A 15,767-nucleotide genomic window follows, 5' to 3' on the forward strand; every position below is an offset into this window, starting at 1 on the left:
TCCAGTTGGAATATCCATATGCATTCCACTTTTAATAATTTCTGTCCCCTATTACCACCTCTCACATCGTATGAGACATGGTCAATTATTTTAGATTTGATACTCGCTCTGCTATGTTTGGCTAAAAGGCAATGTCATGACATAGGCTGATCGCTATGGCCTGTTTCTATTGCTGTTTTAAGTGCAAATCTATGAAGAGCCATTCACTCTTTAAATTGCCGCTCTATCTTGCCCACATAGATCAACCCACATGGGCAAGACAGAACGTAGATGACAAATCTAGTGGTAGATGTGAGTGGAAAGCTAATAATAAATGATTTTCCTGAATATGGATGTACAAAGTAATCCCCCACCAACATGGACCGATCGGTAGCGCACCCCAGGCATCTATAGCAGCCTGTTCTGTGTGTTAAAAAGTGCTGCACCTTTTTGTGATGCATCTTGGTGTTATCCCTTCTCACTAAATGATCATTTAAATTGGAACCTATAGTATAACTGGGCATCAGTTTCATATTTAGTAGTAAAGGTAAATCATTATCTGTGTCTACTATGGGCCAGAACATTTTTTTTAGCTACCTGTTGGGTATTGGTACTGTTAAAGGTATATTTGCTTACCAATGGAATCACTGACTCAGATAAATTAGCTACTTGTCTTGGCTTTAAGGTGTTCTCTCGTGGGATATGCAATACTATATTTTTAATGCCTTCCAACTCTTTTCTCCTATAAACCCTTTCCTCAAATTTTTCCACCATTGTCGCTAGATCAACGTCAGTTTGCTCCGGATCACTAGTGATATTTCTCACTCTCAACATCTGTGAGTAAAGTAAACCACTTCTCAAGGTAAGGGGGTGAAAACTGTCATTTCAAAACTGAGTTTCTATCAGATTCCTTTAGTGTAAATTTAGGTATTGAGACATTGTGAGTCAAATGTGATGTTTACATCCAAGAAATGTATCCTCTCATTACTGGCCTCATAAGTAAGTTGTATTAGATGTCCTGTAGCATTTTGTTCCTCTAATAGTGCTATCAGTTATGTTTTAGCAACTGTCCAGATGATCAAAAGATCATCTATGAATCTGAGGTAAAGCCTAAAGGCCCATATTCACAGGCCGATGTGGGAGAGATGTGTGCTGAGTGAACTGCTCAGCACACATCTCTCCCGCCGCTCAGCACAGCACGATGTGTGCTGAGCATGCGGGGGGAGATGGGGGGCCGCTCATTTCACCCAACGGGTGAAATGAATGACCTGCTAGATTGGCCTGCATGGCAGGCCAATCTAGCACCAGCAATAGCGATGCGCGGGGCTGCGCATCGCTATCACTGTAGGAGGTACATACAGAGCGATCATTCTTAAAATCTAAGCAATCTAGTCAGATTGCTTAGATTTTAAGCAGCCGTCGCTCCGTAAGTACCCCACTTAAGATGTTGGGAAATCTGAGTGCTGGAATAAAAGTTACTCCGCTCTACTATATGCATGAAAGCATTTGCTTACAATGGGGCCACATTGCCTTCTGAAGGTAGTATTTACCATTGCACATAAAATAATTTCTGGTTAGGACTCGTTCAAGTAGCTTAAGAAATAATTTTATTGGTGGCCCCGGGTGTAGTAGGGTATGCCAGCGGCCGGGCTCCCGGCGACCAGCATACCGGTGCTGGAATCCCGACCACCGGCATACCGACAGCGTGGTGAGTGCAAATGAGCCCCTTGCGGGCTAGCTGCGCTCACCACGCTGCTGGCATGGTGGCGCGCTATGCGCACCACGCTATCTATTCTCCCTCCAGGGGGGTCGTGGACCCCCAAGAGAGAGAAAAAGTGTTGGTATGCTGGCTGTCGGGATTCCGGAACCGGTATATTGTGCACCGGGATCCTGACAGCCAGCAAACTGAAGACCACCCGGTGGCCCCACATACTGCGGGTTATCCCTAATCAACTCTTGGAAACAAATATGGAAATTTATTGATATAGTGATCCCCAGGCAAATATGATGGGTTGCCCCAGGGGATCAACCAATCATTTATTTACTTTCAGCACTGTATAAAACAGTGGCGTCACTGGAGTTTCCACCATTAATACCTGTTTTTTATTCGTGCATAATATGTTGGTCCACCACCAGCATTGCCAACAGGGAGTCTAGTTCTTGTTTCTATATGGATGTCGTATCTCTCAATAAGAATTCATATGTGGCCTCATCATTTAATTGTTGAAGTCATTCTTTGTCAAAAGCAGTGAGGTCCTATACCACAACAGAACCCCCTTTGTCTGCATTCCTAATGATGATGTCAGTCCTATCATTTAAGGATTTAACTGCTCCAAGCTCTTCTTTGGATAAGTTATTCCTATATAGTGTACAGTCCAAGTTTCTTTTAACCTTTTTGTTCTAGGATATGAGTAAAGCTCTTAACAGAAGGACTAGTGCTAATTGGTCCAAATCTAGAATGTGGCTGTATACGTTTTTAGTTGAATCGGAATCTCATCATCACTGTTAGTGGGGGATTCTGGTTGTTCTTACTGTATTTTTACCAAAATGTTCTTTGATCTTCAATGTCCTAGTCAATTTAAAGGTATTCACCTTCCACTGCAATGGGTCAAATTTTGTCGTAGGTACAAATGACAAGCCATTTTCTAAGACCCTTGTTTCTATGTTGGATAGTGGATTGGAGAAACAATTAAAGACCAGGTTCATTTCCTGCATGGTGGCCTTTTTGCGTTGCTGCCACTCATTTTGTTTCCCCTGCGCATCCTTGTCTGGGTGGGTTTTTCATGGCCACCCATGTGGTAACCCCTAAAGGGTGTTCAAATCCTGTAGAAGAAGATGGTATTAGGTCTGTCTCACTTTGTGATGTACTTGAGTCCTCACTGGGTCAAAAAGTATAAGCTTGTCTCCTTTGTTTAAATGTCAGTCCTATCATTTAAGGATTTAACTGCTCCAAGCTCTTCTTTGGATAAATTATTCCTATATAGTGTACAGTCCAAGTTTCTTTTAACCTTTTTGTTCTAGGATATGAGTAAAGCTCTTAACAGAAGGACTAGTGCTAATTGGTTCAAATCTAGAATGTGGCTGTATACGTTTTAGTTGAATCGAAATCTCATCATCACTGTTAGTGGGGGATTCTGGTTGTTCTTACTGTATTTTTACCAAAATGTTCTTTGATCCTCAATGTTCTAGTCAATTTAAAGGTATCCACCTTCCACTGCAATGGGTCAAATTTTGTCATTGGTACAAATGACAAGCCATTTGCTAAGACCCTCATTTCTATGTTGGATAGTGGATTGGAGAAACAATTAAAGACCAGGTTAATTTCCTGCATGGTGGCCTTTTTGCGTTGCTGCCTCTCATTTTGTTTCCTCCTGAGCATCCTTGTCTGGGTGGGTTTTTCATGGCCACCCATGTGGTAACCCCTAAAGGGTGTTCAAATCCTGTAGAAGAAGATGGTATCAGGTCTGTCTCACTTTGTAATATACTTGAGTACTCACTGGGTCTAAAAACATACTGTAAGCTTGTCTCCTTTGTTTAAATGTCGTTTTCATTCTTCCTTTTGAATTGATGGTATTTAACCAAACATATACCTGTTGGAATTGGTAAACTTGTTGTATTTTATCTAATTTGTCCCTCTTGAAGTTGACCAAATCCTTATTATATTTTTCTATTTGTATGGATAATTTATCCATCCAATTATTACTGGTATCCTCAGTTAGCTCCCATGTATGAACAGTATTACCTCAAATGTAACGATCTTCTCTTTAAATGCATTCATTTCTTTTGTGGATTCCTCAATGACCAATAAGATCAAATCCATGTAGCACAAAATGTATAGCAATCCATGTGTGACAAAATGAAATTCTATACCTGCCTATGGTCGGCATATTACCAATGTGAAACCGTCTGGATATTAGTTTTTCCCTATAGTTTCCAACAAGGTTACTCCATTATATACAGTAGGAAATCCAATTCTCTTTATTTCATCCTAGTTTGTTCTTTATATAAATCCTCCTTGGAGGTTCCACTGGTATCCATACTGAATTTCTGCGTAAGGGCCTAATTCAAGGTTTATTGCGAATCACCATTGTACTCTAATGGGCAAAACCATGTGCACTGCCGGTGGGGTAAATATGACATGTGCAGAGAGAGTTATATTTGGATGGATTATATTGTTTCCATGCAGGGTAAATACTGGATGCTTTATTTTTACACTGCAATTTAGAGTTCAGTTTGAACACACCCCACCCAAATCTAACTCTTTCTGCACATGTTATATCTGCCCCACCTGCAGTGCACATGGGTTTGCCCATTAGAGTAAAATGTTGTTTTGCAATAAACCTTAAATTAGGCCCACAATATGATCGATGCAGCCTCTGAATAGGTATAACTGAACTGTTCCTAATTATTAATTTCCATCAATTCTTGATTGGCAGGGCAGTGGGTGAAGAAAAGGAAAAAGAAGGTAAAGGCAGAAAGTTTGGTATTCAATTTATTGGACCAGTTCCTAAATAGCTGATGATTTTTCTGTTCTTAACAAGGGGTTGACTTTTATCCCTACCAACCTGCCTAAGATACATAATTTTAATATCAAAGCCTTGACTTAAACTGGATGAAAAACTGAAAGAAAACATCAAGCAACACAAATAACAATAGATGAACTACTTATCAATATCAACTGTATATGCAAATTTATCACCCACCAACTTTCACTCTGTGAACACTATGCAACCCATTTGCAGAAAGAAACATATGTAAGATCAAGTTTCCATTCATAATCAGGATAACAAAGATCTTCACTGGCGCAATTGTGAGTTCACCTTCTTATCACACATAACAAATCCTGTCTGTGTATCCTGCACAATAAGCAATGTATTTCAATGTTTTTGACGCACTTACAATTTTTAATTTCTCCTTCAGTTACTTGTACAGTATGTGTATTTGCAGTATTCACAAACATCTTCATGCACATGCTGAAACTATATCATTTTGTTTTTACACACTTGCAAATCCAGTCTGAATTACCATTGCTTTTTGCTAACCCTCTCATGTCCTCTCATTTCTAACACCTCCTTCAACTTCAATTTCTGCAAATACATTAACTTTCTTCTGTTACCAAATTTTAATGCCACTGAACACTTCCAACACTGTACTTTCACCTGCATTTCTGCAATTCTACTGCTGTTTATCTTACAACCACCACTCCTATTTCCAAATTTATCATAATGCTGTATTCATCTAATCCACACTTCAGCATGTCTAGCCAGTCACTATCACCACCCAACACTCCTTGTCTGCCCTATCCTTTTCTCTGTCCCCTGCTCCCACCTCTATCCTTCTCCCCATGTCTCCTATATTTCCTCCTCTCTCTCCTTCTTTGTCTCCCATCCACTCCACTGCCTCAATTGCATTCCTCCCCTGACACCCCACTGTAATTCACGTCTACCCTACCTTGAGCCCAATCATCCACCACTCTGCCTTGCTCCCTCCCTCCTCTCCCTACCTCACCTCACATCCCTATGTACCACACTTTACTCCCTCAATGTTGAACTGTTACAGTGTCTGTTCCGAGCCCTGGAGTCAGCACCCTCACTACACCCTCTACATCCCTGTCTTCTAAATCCATCTCAACTCATTGCTACAGAAACCCTGATAATCTCATTCACATCAGTCCCTCAGACTCTCTCCCTCTCTCCTGTGCCCTCTGGAATGCAAGATTGGTCTGTAATAAACTGTTCCCCACCCATGACCTTTTCATCTCAAATTCCTTGCATCATCTAGCCATCACTGAAACTTGGATTAACCACTCTGACACAGTTTCTCCTGCTGTTCTTTCTGCATGGGGTCTCACATTTTATCACACACACCCTGACCGGGGGGTCACCACGGTGGTGGTATTGGGCTCCTACTACCCTCTAGCTACTCATACCAACTCATACCACCAGAACCATCCCTTACATTCTCTACATTTGAGGGCCATCCCATACGCCTCTTCCAACCTGTTTATCTTCAATTAGCTATCAGTTACCGCCCCCCTGGCATGTCCTCCAAATTCATTGACAACTTTGCTTCCTGGCTTCCTCACTTCCTCTCTTCTGACATTCTCTCCATTATCCTAGGTGATTTCAACATCCCTATTGATAACCCCACAAAATCACCTGCTTCTAAACTCCTTAACCTCACCTCTTCTCTTGGTCTCTCCCAGTGGACCTCCTCCCCCTCCCATGTGAGTGGAAGCTCACTGGATCTGGTCTTCACTCACCGCTGTGATCTTTATGATTTCTCCAACTCCCTGTTCCCCTTCTCTGACCATCACCTGCTCACTTTTAACCTATCTTTATCTGATGTTCCTCCTTTTTCACCTAAGACTACCATCATAAATCATAACATTGAGGCTAATGACACCACTTCTCTATCTTCCCTGTTTGACTCACTGCTCTCTCCTATTCTCCTCTTTCCTTCCCTGAACAAGCTACTTCCCTATACAATGTATCCCTTACCTCTGTTCTTGACTCTGTTGCCCCACCAACCACTATTCACCCTCGCAGATCGACACCTCAACCTTGGTACACCAAATGCACCAGATATCTGCAAAAATGCTCACATACCGCTGAGCAACAGTGGAGGAAATCACGCTCTAAGGCTGACTTCCTCCACTACAAATTTATGCTCTCATCCTACTTTGCTGCTCTTACCCTCTCTAAACAATCTTACTTCAAAAACCTCAACTCCTCCCAATCCTCAAACCCCTAGTGCCTCTTTGCCACTGTCAACTCGCTCCTCTGCCCACCCCTGCCTCAACTCCCCTCTTCACTTTCTGCTCTTGACTTTGCCACCTACTTCACATCCAAAATTTACTCCATTCGTCAGGACATAGCATCCCAACAGAACCTGAGCAACCCCCTTCCTCCGTTTCTCGACCCCCCTCTCCTTCCCTCCTACCAACTCTGACATCATTCTTCCCTGTATCTGTAGAGGAAGTCATGGTCCTCATTTGGTCCTCACCCCCTCCACCTCCCCACTTGACCCTATTCCCTCCCTCCTTCTCTGCTTCCTCTCTTCTTCTGCCTGTTCCCATCTTGTCCATCTTCTTAATCTCTCACCCTCATCAGGAGGCACTGTCCCTTCTGCCTTCAATCATGCACTTGTCTCCCCTATTCTTAAAAACCTACCCTTGATCCAACCAATCTCTCCGACTACCGACCCATCTCTCTTCTCCCTCTTGCCTCCAAACTCCTTGAGCATATTGTTTACAACTGCATCACTTTCTTTCCACTCACTGCTTGACCCTTTCCAGTCCAGTTTCCTTCCTCAGCACTCCACTGAAACTGCCCTCACGAAAGTCTGCAATGACTTCCTTGCTGCTAAATCCAGGGGCCACTACTCTCTGCTTATCTGACTTATCTCTGCTGCTTTTGACACTGTAGACCACCCTCTTCTCCTGCAAATCCTTTACTCCCTTAGTTTGCGTGATACTGCTCTCTCCTGGCTGTCCTCCTACCTTTCTGACCATTCCTTCTCTGTCTCCTCTCATGACTCCACCTCCCCCCACTTTCTCTACCAGTAGATGTCCCCCAAGGCACTGTTCTTGGGCCTCTCATTTTCTCTCTCTACACATCCTTATTAGGGGAGCTCATTAGCTCTTTTGACTTAAAATATCATCTCTATGCTGTCGATACTCAAATCTACCTTTCCTCCCCTGACCTCTTCCCTGTTCTCCTCACTGGTATCTCCAACTGTCTCTCTGCTATCTCCTCCTGGATGTCCCAGCACTTTCTTAAACTTAACATGTCTAAGACTGAGCTGATCATCTTCCTTCCCTCCCGCATAACCTCACCTCCTACAATTTAATTATCCATTGATGGCACAACTAGCTCCCCTAGCCCCCAAGTGCGATGTCTTGGAGTAATCCTTGACTCCTCCCTCTCCTTCAAACCACACATTCAGTACCTATCCCAAACCTGCCAATTTCCTCTCAAAAACATCTGCAGAATCAGACCCTTTCTCACCCAGGATGATACAAAGACCCTCATCCACTCACTGGTCATCTCCAGATTGGACTACTGCAATCTCCTCTTATTTGGCCTCCCTCAAAAATGCCTCTCTCTACACCAATCTATCCTCAATGCTGCTGCCCATCTCATCATCATCATCATCATCACCAAACGTACTACATCCGCTCTCTTACAGGACCTTCACTGGCTACCCTTCCCATTCAGAATACAATTCAAGCTTCTCACACTCACCTACAAAGCCCTCACTCACTTGTCTCCCTCTTACCTATCTGACCTTAACTCTCTTTACATTCCCACCCATCCTGTTTGCTCTGCTAATGCATGCCATATCTCCTGCCAACTGATTACCTCCTCCCACTCCTACCTACAAGATTTTGCACGTGTTGCTCCCTATCTCTGGAATTATTTATCTCTCCCCATCTGACTCTCCACCTCTCTACAAACTTCAAATGGGCTCTCAAGACCCACTTCTTCACCAAACCCAGCCAACTCTCCTCCTAACCCTCTTGTCTATACTCACTGTCTACCCTTCTGTGTCACCCCGGGCTGTTAGCCCCTCACCTTTTAGATTGTAAGCTGGCAAAAGCAGGGACTTCTTTCCTCATGTGCCTTTCCTTTTCTTACTTACACTATCTTATACTCCATACTCCCTTTGATGGCACTTAACCCCAGGTTTTCTATACCTCTCCTATTATTGTTTTGAACTGTAAGTGCTGTTTTCTTGTTTGCTCATTTGATTATGTACTGTGTAATGGGCGCTGCGGATCCCGTGTGGCACCATATAAATAAAGGATAATAATAATAATAACATTCACAGTTTATGCGAATCTGGAGAAGCTGTAGCAACAAAGCCGTAGTGATCAAGAAAATCGATGATCTTACAGACAGATTACTGACACGTGGCTATAAATATAAGTCTTTTAGATATGCCAAAAACAAAGTTCCGTCGCTCTCCTGGGGACAATTATTGGAACAAGAAGTCATAGAACAAGTACAGGATAGGATGATTTGACCCATGAAATATGATACTCAATCTACTGCACCGTTTGGTACTGCCAAGAAAATATGGGCGCTTCTACAGGCTGATTCTAAACTGGCATCCTTAAAGGAGAATAGAATCATGCCAGCGTACAAAAGAGGGAGAAACTTCAAAAATTTAATAGTTCACAATGACATTATTAATTTAAAACCAAGTGCACCTCAGCATTTGTTTGTCAAGAACAGCCTGAAATTTCAAGTGCCAAGGCTGCATAACTTGCAGTTACTTGGAAATAGGTGATTTCTTCTTTTACTCTAGAACAGAGAAGTAATATAAAATCAAGTACCCTGTTACCTGTTCAACTTCACATGTTGTATTTTATATTAGATGTCCCTGTGGTTTATTCTTTGTAGGGAAGACTAAACACCCGTTTAAAGCGCAAATTAGCCTGCATACGTCACAAATCAAACAGGCACTTGAGGGAAAGCGTTTGACCAACCTGTGGCCAGACATTTTTCGTGACCATAGGCATGATTTGACATTAAGATATAAGATTATTGCTTTGATTGCAACATCCCTGAGAGGTGGCAACAGGGACAAAATCCTTTTACAAAAGGAAGCCAGATGGATCAACACTCTTTGCATCCATTTGGATTAAATGAACTATAGAGTTTGAACTGCTTTCTATATAAAAAAATTCCAGCACTGTATCTTTTGGCTGGAAGGACTTTCTAGAACCTGATCTTTCTGAGTGTGCTGGAAAATAATTTAGTGCTTTCTGGGCCTTAGTTGTTTAAAAATGTTTGTTGACAATACTACAGTGCTATGTTATATTAATGTATTTTTTGTAACTACTTGCTGTTACTTTATTTGATCACTTAGCTGCTATTTGCCTGTCCCCTAATGTACCTGATTCTATTTGATAATATTGTATCACTGGTTGGCTGCTATTAGTCTATTTTGTTATTAAAGTGCAAGTACCGAGGCTGCAATGCTTTTCTTTTGTTTATCACAGTAACTTTGGTGATGGTATTGACCCCCCATAATGGGAGTTAGCCGAAGTGCCGGTGCACAGCGCACATCATGACATCATTGTAATTCGCTGGGGGTGCTCTGCACAGCATGTCGACACTGGGTGATTCGATTGGATTTAAGGTATGTGTTTCGCGTTGTACCTTTTATGTCCTGACAAAGGAGGATGTTAGGTTCTCTGAAATGCTGACCATGGATTAAAGTGTTAAATTTAATTTTGTTTCCAGTGAGTGCCATTCTCTCAGGCAGAATATATATATATATATATATATATATATATATATCTACAGTACTGTCTGCTCCCGTTGTCAGAGTAACACTATGTTTCAGAGCATGAAATAGCACTTTATTCTCAGAATAAAACAGTGTAATTTATGAGACAAAACTCTGCATTAGAAAGATATATTTATCAGCGTGAAAAAAAAAGAAAATAAACTTGGAGCTCAGGTAATCCATAAGAACAATCCTTATTTTTAGAGAGCACATTTCCCACTTATAATATACTTAAGTATATAGTATTACTTTCGCTGATATATACTACATTTTGCAGAAGCATCAACAACTAAACATACACACAGTTTAGTGCAAAAATTGTTAATCCATTTAATGCAATACAGCAAAACAGATCAAAATAGTATGTATCACAGTCAAGGCAGCATTCAGGGTATATTGTTCATGCTCACAGAAAGTCCAACAGCCATTTCAGTGTGCTAACACCTTTGTCAAGGACTGCCAGCTATTATGCACATACAATAGGCTTAAATACAATATGGTTGCATGTTCCTATATTGGTTTATTGCACTAAATGGATTAAGGATTTTACACTAGGGGGGTCATTCCGACCTGATTGCACGCTGCCGTTTTTTGCAGTGGTGCGATCAGGTCTGTAGTGCGCCTGTGCATGGGTCACAATGCGCAGGCTCGTCACTCCCTGTGACGGCCGTTGCCAGGGAGCGACATAAATAACGAATAAAGTGATCGCACCTGCGAACGCAAGAAGATTGACAGGAAGAGGTTGGCCAGAGGCATCAACTGACCACTTTCAGGGAGTGTCCGTCCGAATGCAGGCGTGCCCAGCCATTTCCAGGGAGGGATCCTGACGTCAGCTCCGTCCTGGATGATCGCAGCGGGTGACTAAGTCATGAGCTGTGCAGAAACTGCACAAACTTTTGTTTGTGCAGCTCTCTGCACAAGCGAGCGCAGCCCTGCACACCGATTCCCTTCTCCCCTGTAGGCGGCGACTACCTGATCGCAGCAGTGCTAAAAGTAGCCTGCTAGTGATCAGGTTGGAATGACCCCTCAAGATGGTATGCTGATATTTCCAGTGTCATTAAGCCCCTGGTGGAGTCATGATACTGATAACTGTGTTCTATGATATTTATTTATTTATTTGATCAGCACCCAATGAGATGCCACAGCCATGGGACAGGCTTACGAATCTGCCTTTTCCTACAGGAAAGGTTTTATGCACAGCTGCAATACCTGGGTGTGATTACTCTGCAATGTGTGAAAGTATAATAGGATTGTGGCATCCAGTGGGCAGGGCTTCTGACACTGACTAGCAGCCAGATGACAGCTAGGGCAGGTGGGGCATATCCAGTTTCAGGAAACCATTTCATGTGAACATACTGTATGTGATGTTATTAAATAAACATAGTACAATAGTACATGCAGGTTCAATCCATTTTCAATGTAATTACACATTCCTGAACCATGTCCTGTTTTTATTTAATCCAAGCATCTTCTTCCAAGCATTGCTCCAGCATCTACTTTCAGGCTACTATGCTGCATGACCATTGATTAATTTGACCTGCTGAATATTGAAGGATCTGCATGTGTGCTGCAATTGTGTATGCAGTTACTGTATGTGATCGCTTCGGAATGGATCTGTGTACTTTTCAGGGTGGCAAGGATTTTTACTGAATTTTGCACATCCTTACTGCACAACTGCAGTTGCAATCTTCCAAAAGCCCGTTGTTAATAATACTGTAGGATAAAAAAAACAGGTCCAAATTACATGAGTTTAGCTGTTATAAATTTTGAAAGAAGCAAAGATCCAGATCATAAAACAAAATACTTGTGAGTCTGCGCATATCTTTTATACAAAGGGACCCAACCATGTGATACAATGTGGCTGTATGAAATATTCAAATTGATTATTTTTAAAATGATCTAAAAATCAGTGGTCACTAAATAAATATACTCCTAAAGCTTGGAAAATCTTTAGATCTGTTGCACTGCCGTTGATGGGATTTTAAAAAAAGAGAGTAGGAAACTGTAAAGGGTTGATAGCTGAATTACTGAATAACTAAAAAAAATTGGATGCTGTATGTCATTGAAGATACATTATTCACACCTTGACTTCTTTTCAGACAATTTGGGAGCTCTGAGTGAAAAGCCGGTGGACCAATTCCATCAAAATATTCACAAAATAGAGCAACGGTATCAAGGGAGATGTAATCCAGCGATGAAAGGTGATTATTCCTGGGGGTTTTTAAAAAAAGAGTAGAGCAAAAAATATATAATTTGCAAAAAATAAATTCTAAGTAGTATACAGTATTTAGCAAAGTTGTCTACCAACCTTTTTGGGAATATTTTATTATTTATATATGTGCATCTTAAACATGTTTTCTGTTATCAAATGTAAGTCTCCATTATCCCTGCATTAAGCCATTTATGTCATTTATATTGGTAAATAATTTCTGTTTTAAAACAAAGAACACAAAACTATGACATTAAAAAATTATGTGCTATGAACTTTTTACTGCCAATTTCATGTTCAGCGTGTATGATTTAGACAAAATCGTCCTATTTGCTAATGTTGTTGTAAAAAAAGTTTGAAATGGTTGACTTGTGTAATATGTTACACAGTAATTCCTGGTAAAACTGGTAAACAGCTGCAGGTTGCCCTGATCAGTCAAGTTCTTTTTATAACAGCCTCAGAGTTCCCTCATGTCTTTGCTTTACCTTCACCAGTGAAGTACACTTTCTAATGTGTACTTAGTCTCTAATTTCTAGCACTTCTTTCAAATGACAATCCATCTGTTCAGAAGCTGCTAGATGTAGCCATATTAATCTCTGCTGCGATGCGGCATGCTGCATCGGAGCTTGCTGCATGGAGCACTGGGCTGTGACTATTTGCAGTTACAATTGCTTAGTGGAGTGCTGCCAACTGCAAATAGTCACACCCCAGCATGCCATTTAGCATGGCTACATCTGTGGAACAATGTAGTGGAACGTCTAGTGGAACAACACTGCCCAGCAAGCTGTACTGAGTCTGCTAATTATCATATAGGAATATCCTGAATGCTTAGCCATAGGTATGTCTAGTCACTAGTGTATTAAATATTAGCAGATGTATTCAAGTTTTATTTGTAGTTATTTGGGGAATGTGTAATGGTTTCATCCCTACACATCATTTGTTTGTTTAAGTTTTATTGCTCCAAATGGGTGATGGGCTAGGGGAGGGTCCAATCAATCAATGTGCTTACATACACATGTTTGGGCTTTATATTAGTGTGTAGTTTAGCTGAATTAGCGTAGCTGAATCATTGTGTGGAGAAAGATCTCAAAGGGAGAAAATCTCTAAGGGATTCGTCTGGGACTTATACTGGACTTTAACTGGACAGAAACTGCATGGAAACTCCAACCAAAAGCAAATAAATCATCACAATCCACCAAAACTTGGACTGCAGCTACAAATGTATGTACACACCTATTATTCTCCAAACCTCACTTACCCGGACACTAAACATTCACTTTCTGCAAAAAACCTGCAATACAACTTTTACTCTGACCCTGCAAATACCAATGTTTAATTGAGAAGCATATTTGATGAAGTAACACTGACTTGTGGTTTGCCAACACTGTGTAATTTTCCATCTAACATCAACAAATATTTGATTTACTGGTAATCTGTAGATATTAACATCATTTTAAATACTTGCAAATCGTATTTCTTTCTGCAAACTTCACTGCTCTCTCATACAGCCACCACTCCTCCTCCTATTCTCATTTTACTACCAGTTTACACACCATCCACACTATGGCCAGGCTGGCAACCCCCATTACTCATTGTCCTTCTAATCCTTTATTCTGTCCCCTGTTACCACCTCTATCCCTCTCTCACAGTCTCCTACATCTCATCCTCTCTCCTCTGTCTGCCTCCCTACCCCTCTTCTGTTTCCCCATTGCAATTCACTTCTGCCCCTTCACACCACTTATACCCCACCACTCAACCCTGCTCTCTCCCTCCTCTGCCTGTCTCCTCACCTCTCCTCCACCAGTATCAAACTGCACTCCCTCCCTGTTTCACGCATGCAGTCTCCCTTCCTAGCCAAGGCCCCAGCACCATCATCACACCCTCTTTATCCTCTCCTTCCAAATTACTCCTACCTCAACGCTACAGCAATCCTGATAATCTCATTCACATCTCTCCCACAAACTCATACCCCCTATCTTGTGCACTCTGGAATGCCAGATCTATTTGCAACAAACTGGCCCCCACTCATGACCTTTTCATTTCCAACTCCCTGCACCTCCTGGCCAGTACAGAAACCTGGATTACTCCTCATGACACCACTTCTCCTGCTGCTCTCTCTGCTGGGGGCCTCACATTCTCACACACACCCCGACCCGGGGGTCGCCATGGGGGTGGTGTTGGGATCCTTTTACCCTCAAGCTACACATACCAACTTATACCTCCAGAACCTTCTCTTACATTCTCTACATTTGAGGTCCATGCATTACGCCTCTACCAACCTACTAATCTTCGAGTTGCTGTAATTTACCGTCCACCTGGCATTTCCTCCAAATTCCTTGACAACTTTGCTTCCTGGCTACCTCACTTCCTCTCTTCTGACATTCCCTCCATTATTCTAGGTGATTTCAACATCCCTATCGATAACCCCACAAAATCACCTGCCTCTAAACTCCTTAACCTCACCTCTTCACTTGGTCTCTCCCAGTGGACCACCTCACCCTCCCATGTGAACGGGAGCTCACTGGATCTGGTTTTCACTCACCGCTGTGATATTTCTGATTTCTCCAATTCCCCTTTTCCCCTCTCTGACCACCACTTGCTCTCTTTCAACTTATCTATCTCTGCTTCCCCATCTCTCCCTCCTAAGGCTACCATCACGAAGCGTAACATTGAGGCTATTGACACCTCATCCCTGTCCTCCCTGTTTGACTCCCTTCTCTTTCCTCTTCTCTCTCTCACATGCCCTGAACAAGCCACATCCCTATACAATGCATCTCTTACTTCTGCCCTTGACTCTGTTGCTCCTCCAACCACTATTCACCCTCGCAGATCAACACCTCAACCCTGGCACACCAAATGCACCAGATACCTACAAAAATGCTCACGTACTGCCGAGCGACAGTGGAGGAAATCACGCTCTGAAGCAGACTTCCTCCATTTCAAATTCATGCTCTCATCCTTCAGTACTGCCCTTTCCCTTGCTAAACAATCATACTTCAAAATCCTCATTTCTACACAGTCTTCCAACCCCCGGCGCCTCTTTGCCACTGTTAACTCCCTCCTCTGCCCACCACCACCTCCTCTCCCTTCCTCATTGTCTGCTCTTGACTTTGCCACTTATTTCACATCCAAGATTGACTCCATACGTCAGGATATCACTTCCCACCAGACCAGCAACCAGCCACCACCCATCCCTTGCCACCCCTCCCCTTCCCTCTTACCAACTCTGACATCTTTCTCCCATGTATCTGGCGAGGAAGTCATGGCCCTCATCCGTTCC

At 42.3% G+C, this 15,767-nt stretch overlaps 1 long non-coding RNA gene across 1 annotated transcript in view; it reads right to left on the reverse strand.

Annotated features, from left to right (window-relative positions):
- Positions 1-10,404: 10,404 nt before the first annotated feature.
- The window catches only part of LOC134947714 (uncharacterized), a 137,078-nt gene continuing 131,715 nt past the window's right edge, over positions 10,405-15,767 (reverse strand). The window contains exon 6 of the long non-coding RNA XR_010182717.1: positions 10,405-11,991. This is a non-coding gene — a long non-coding RNA (uncharacterized LOC134947714). The remainder of the gene's footprint in view (positions 11,992-15,767) is intronic.

Source organism: Pseudophryne corroboree, chromosome 8 (assembly GCF_028390025.1).
Source record: "Pseudophryne corroboree isolate aPseCor3 chromosome 8, aPseCor3.hap2, whole genome shotgun sequence".
Lineage (NCBI taxonomy): Eukaryota > Metazoa > Chordata > Amphibia > Anura > Myobatrachidae > Pseudophryne > Pseudophryne corroboree.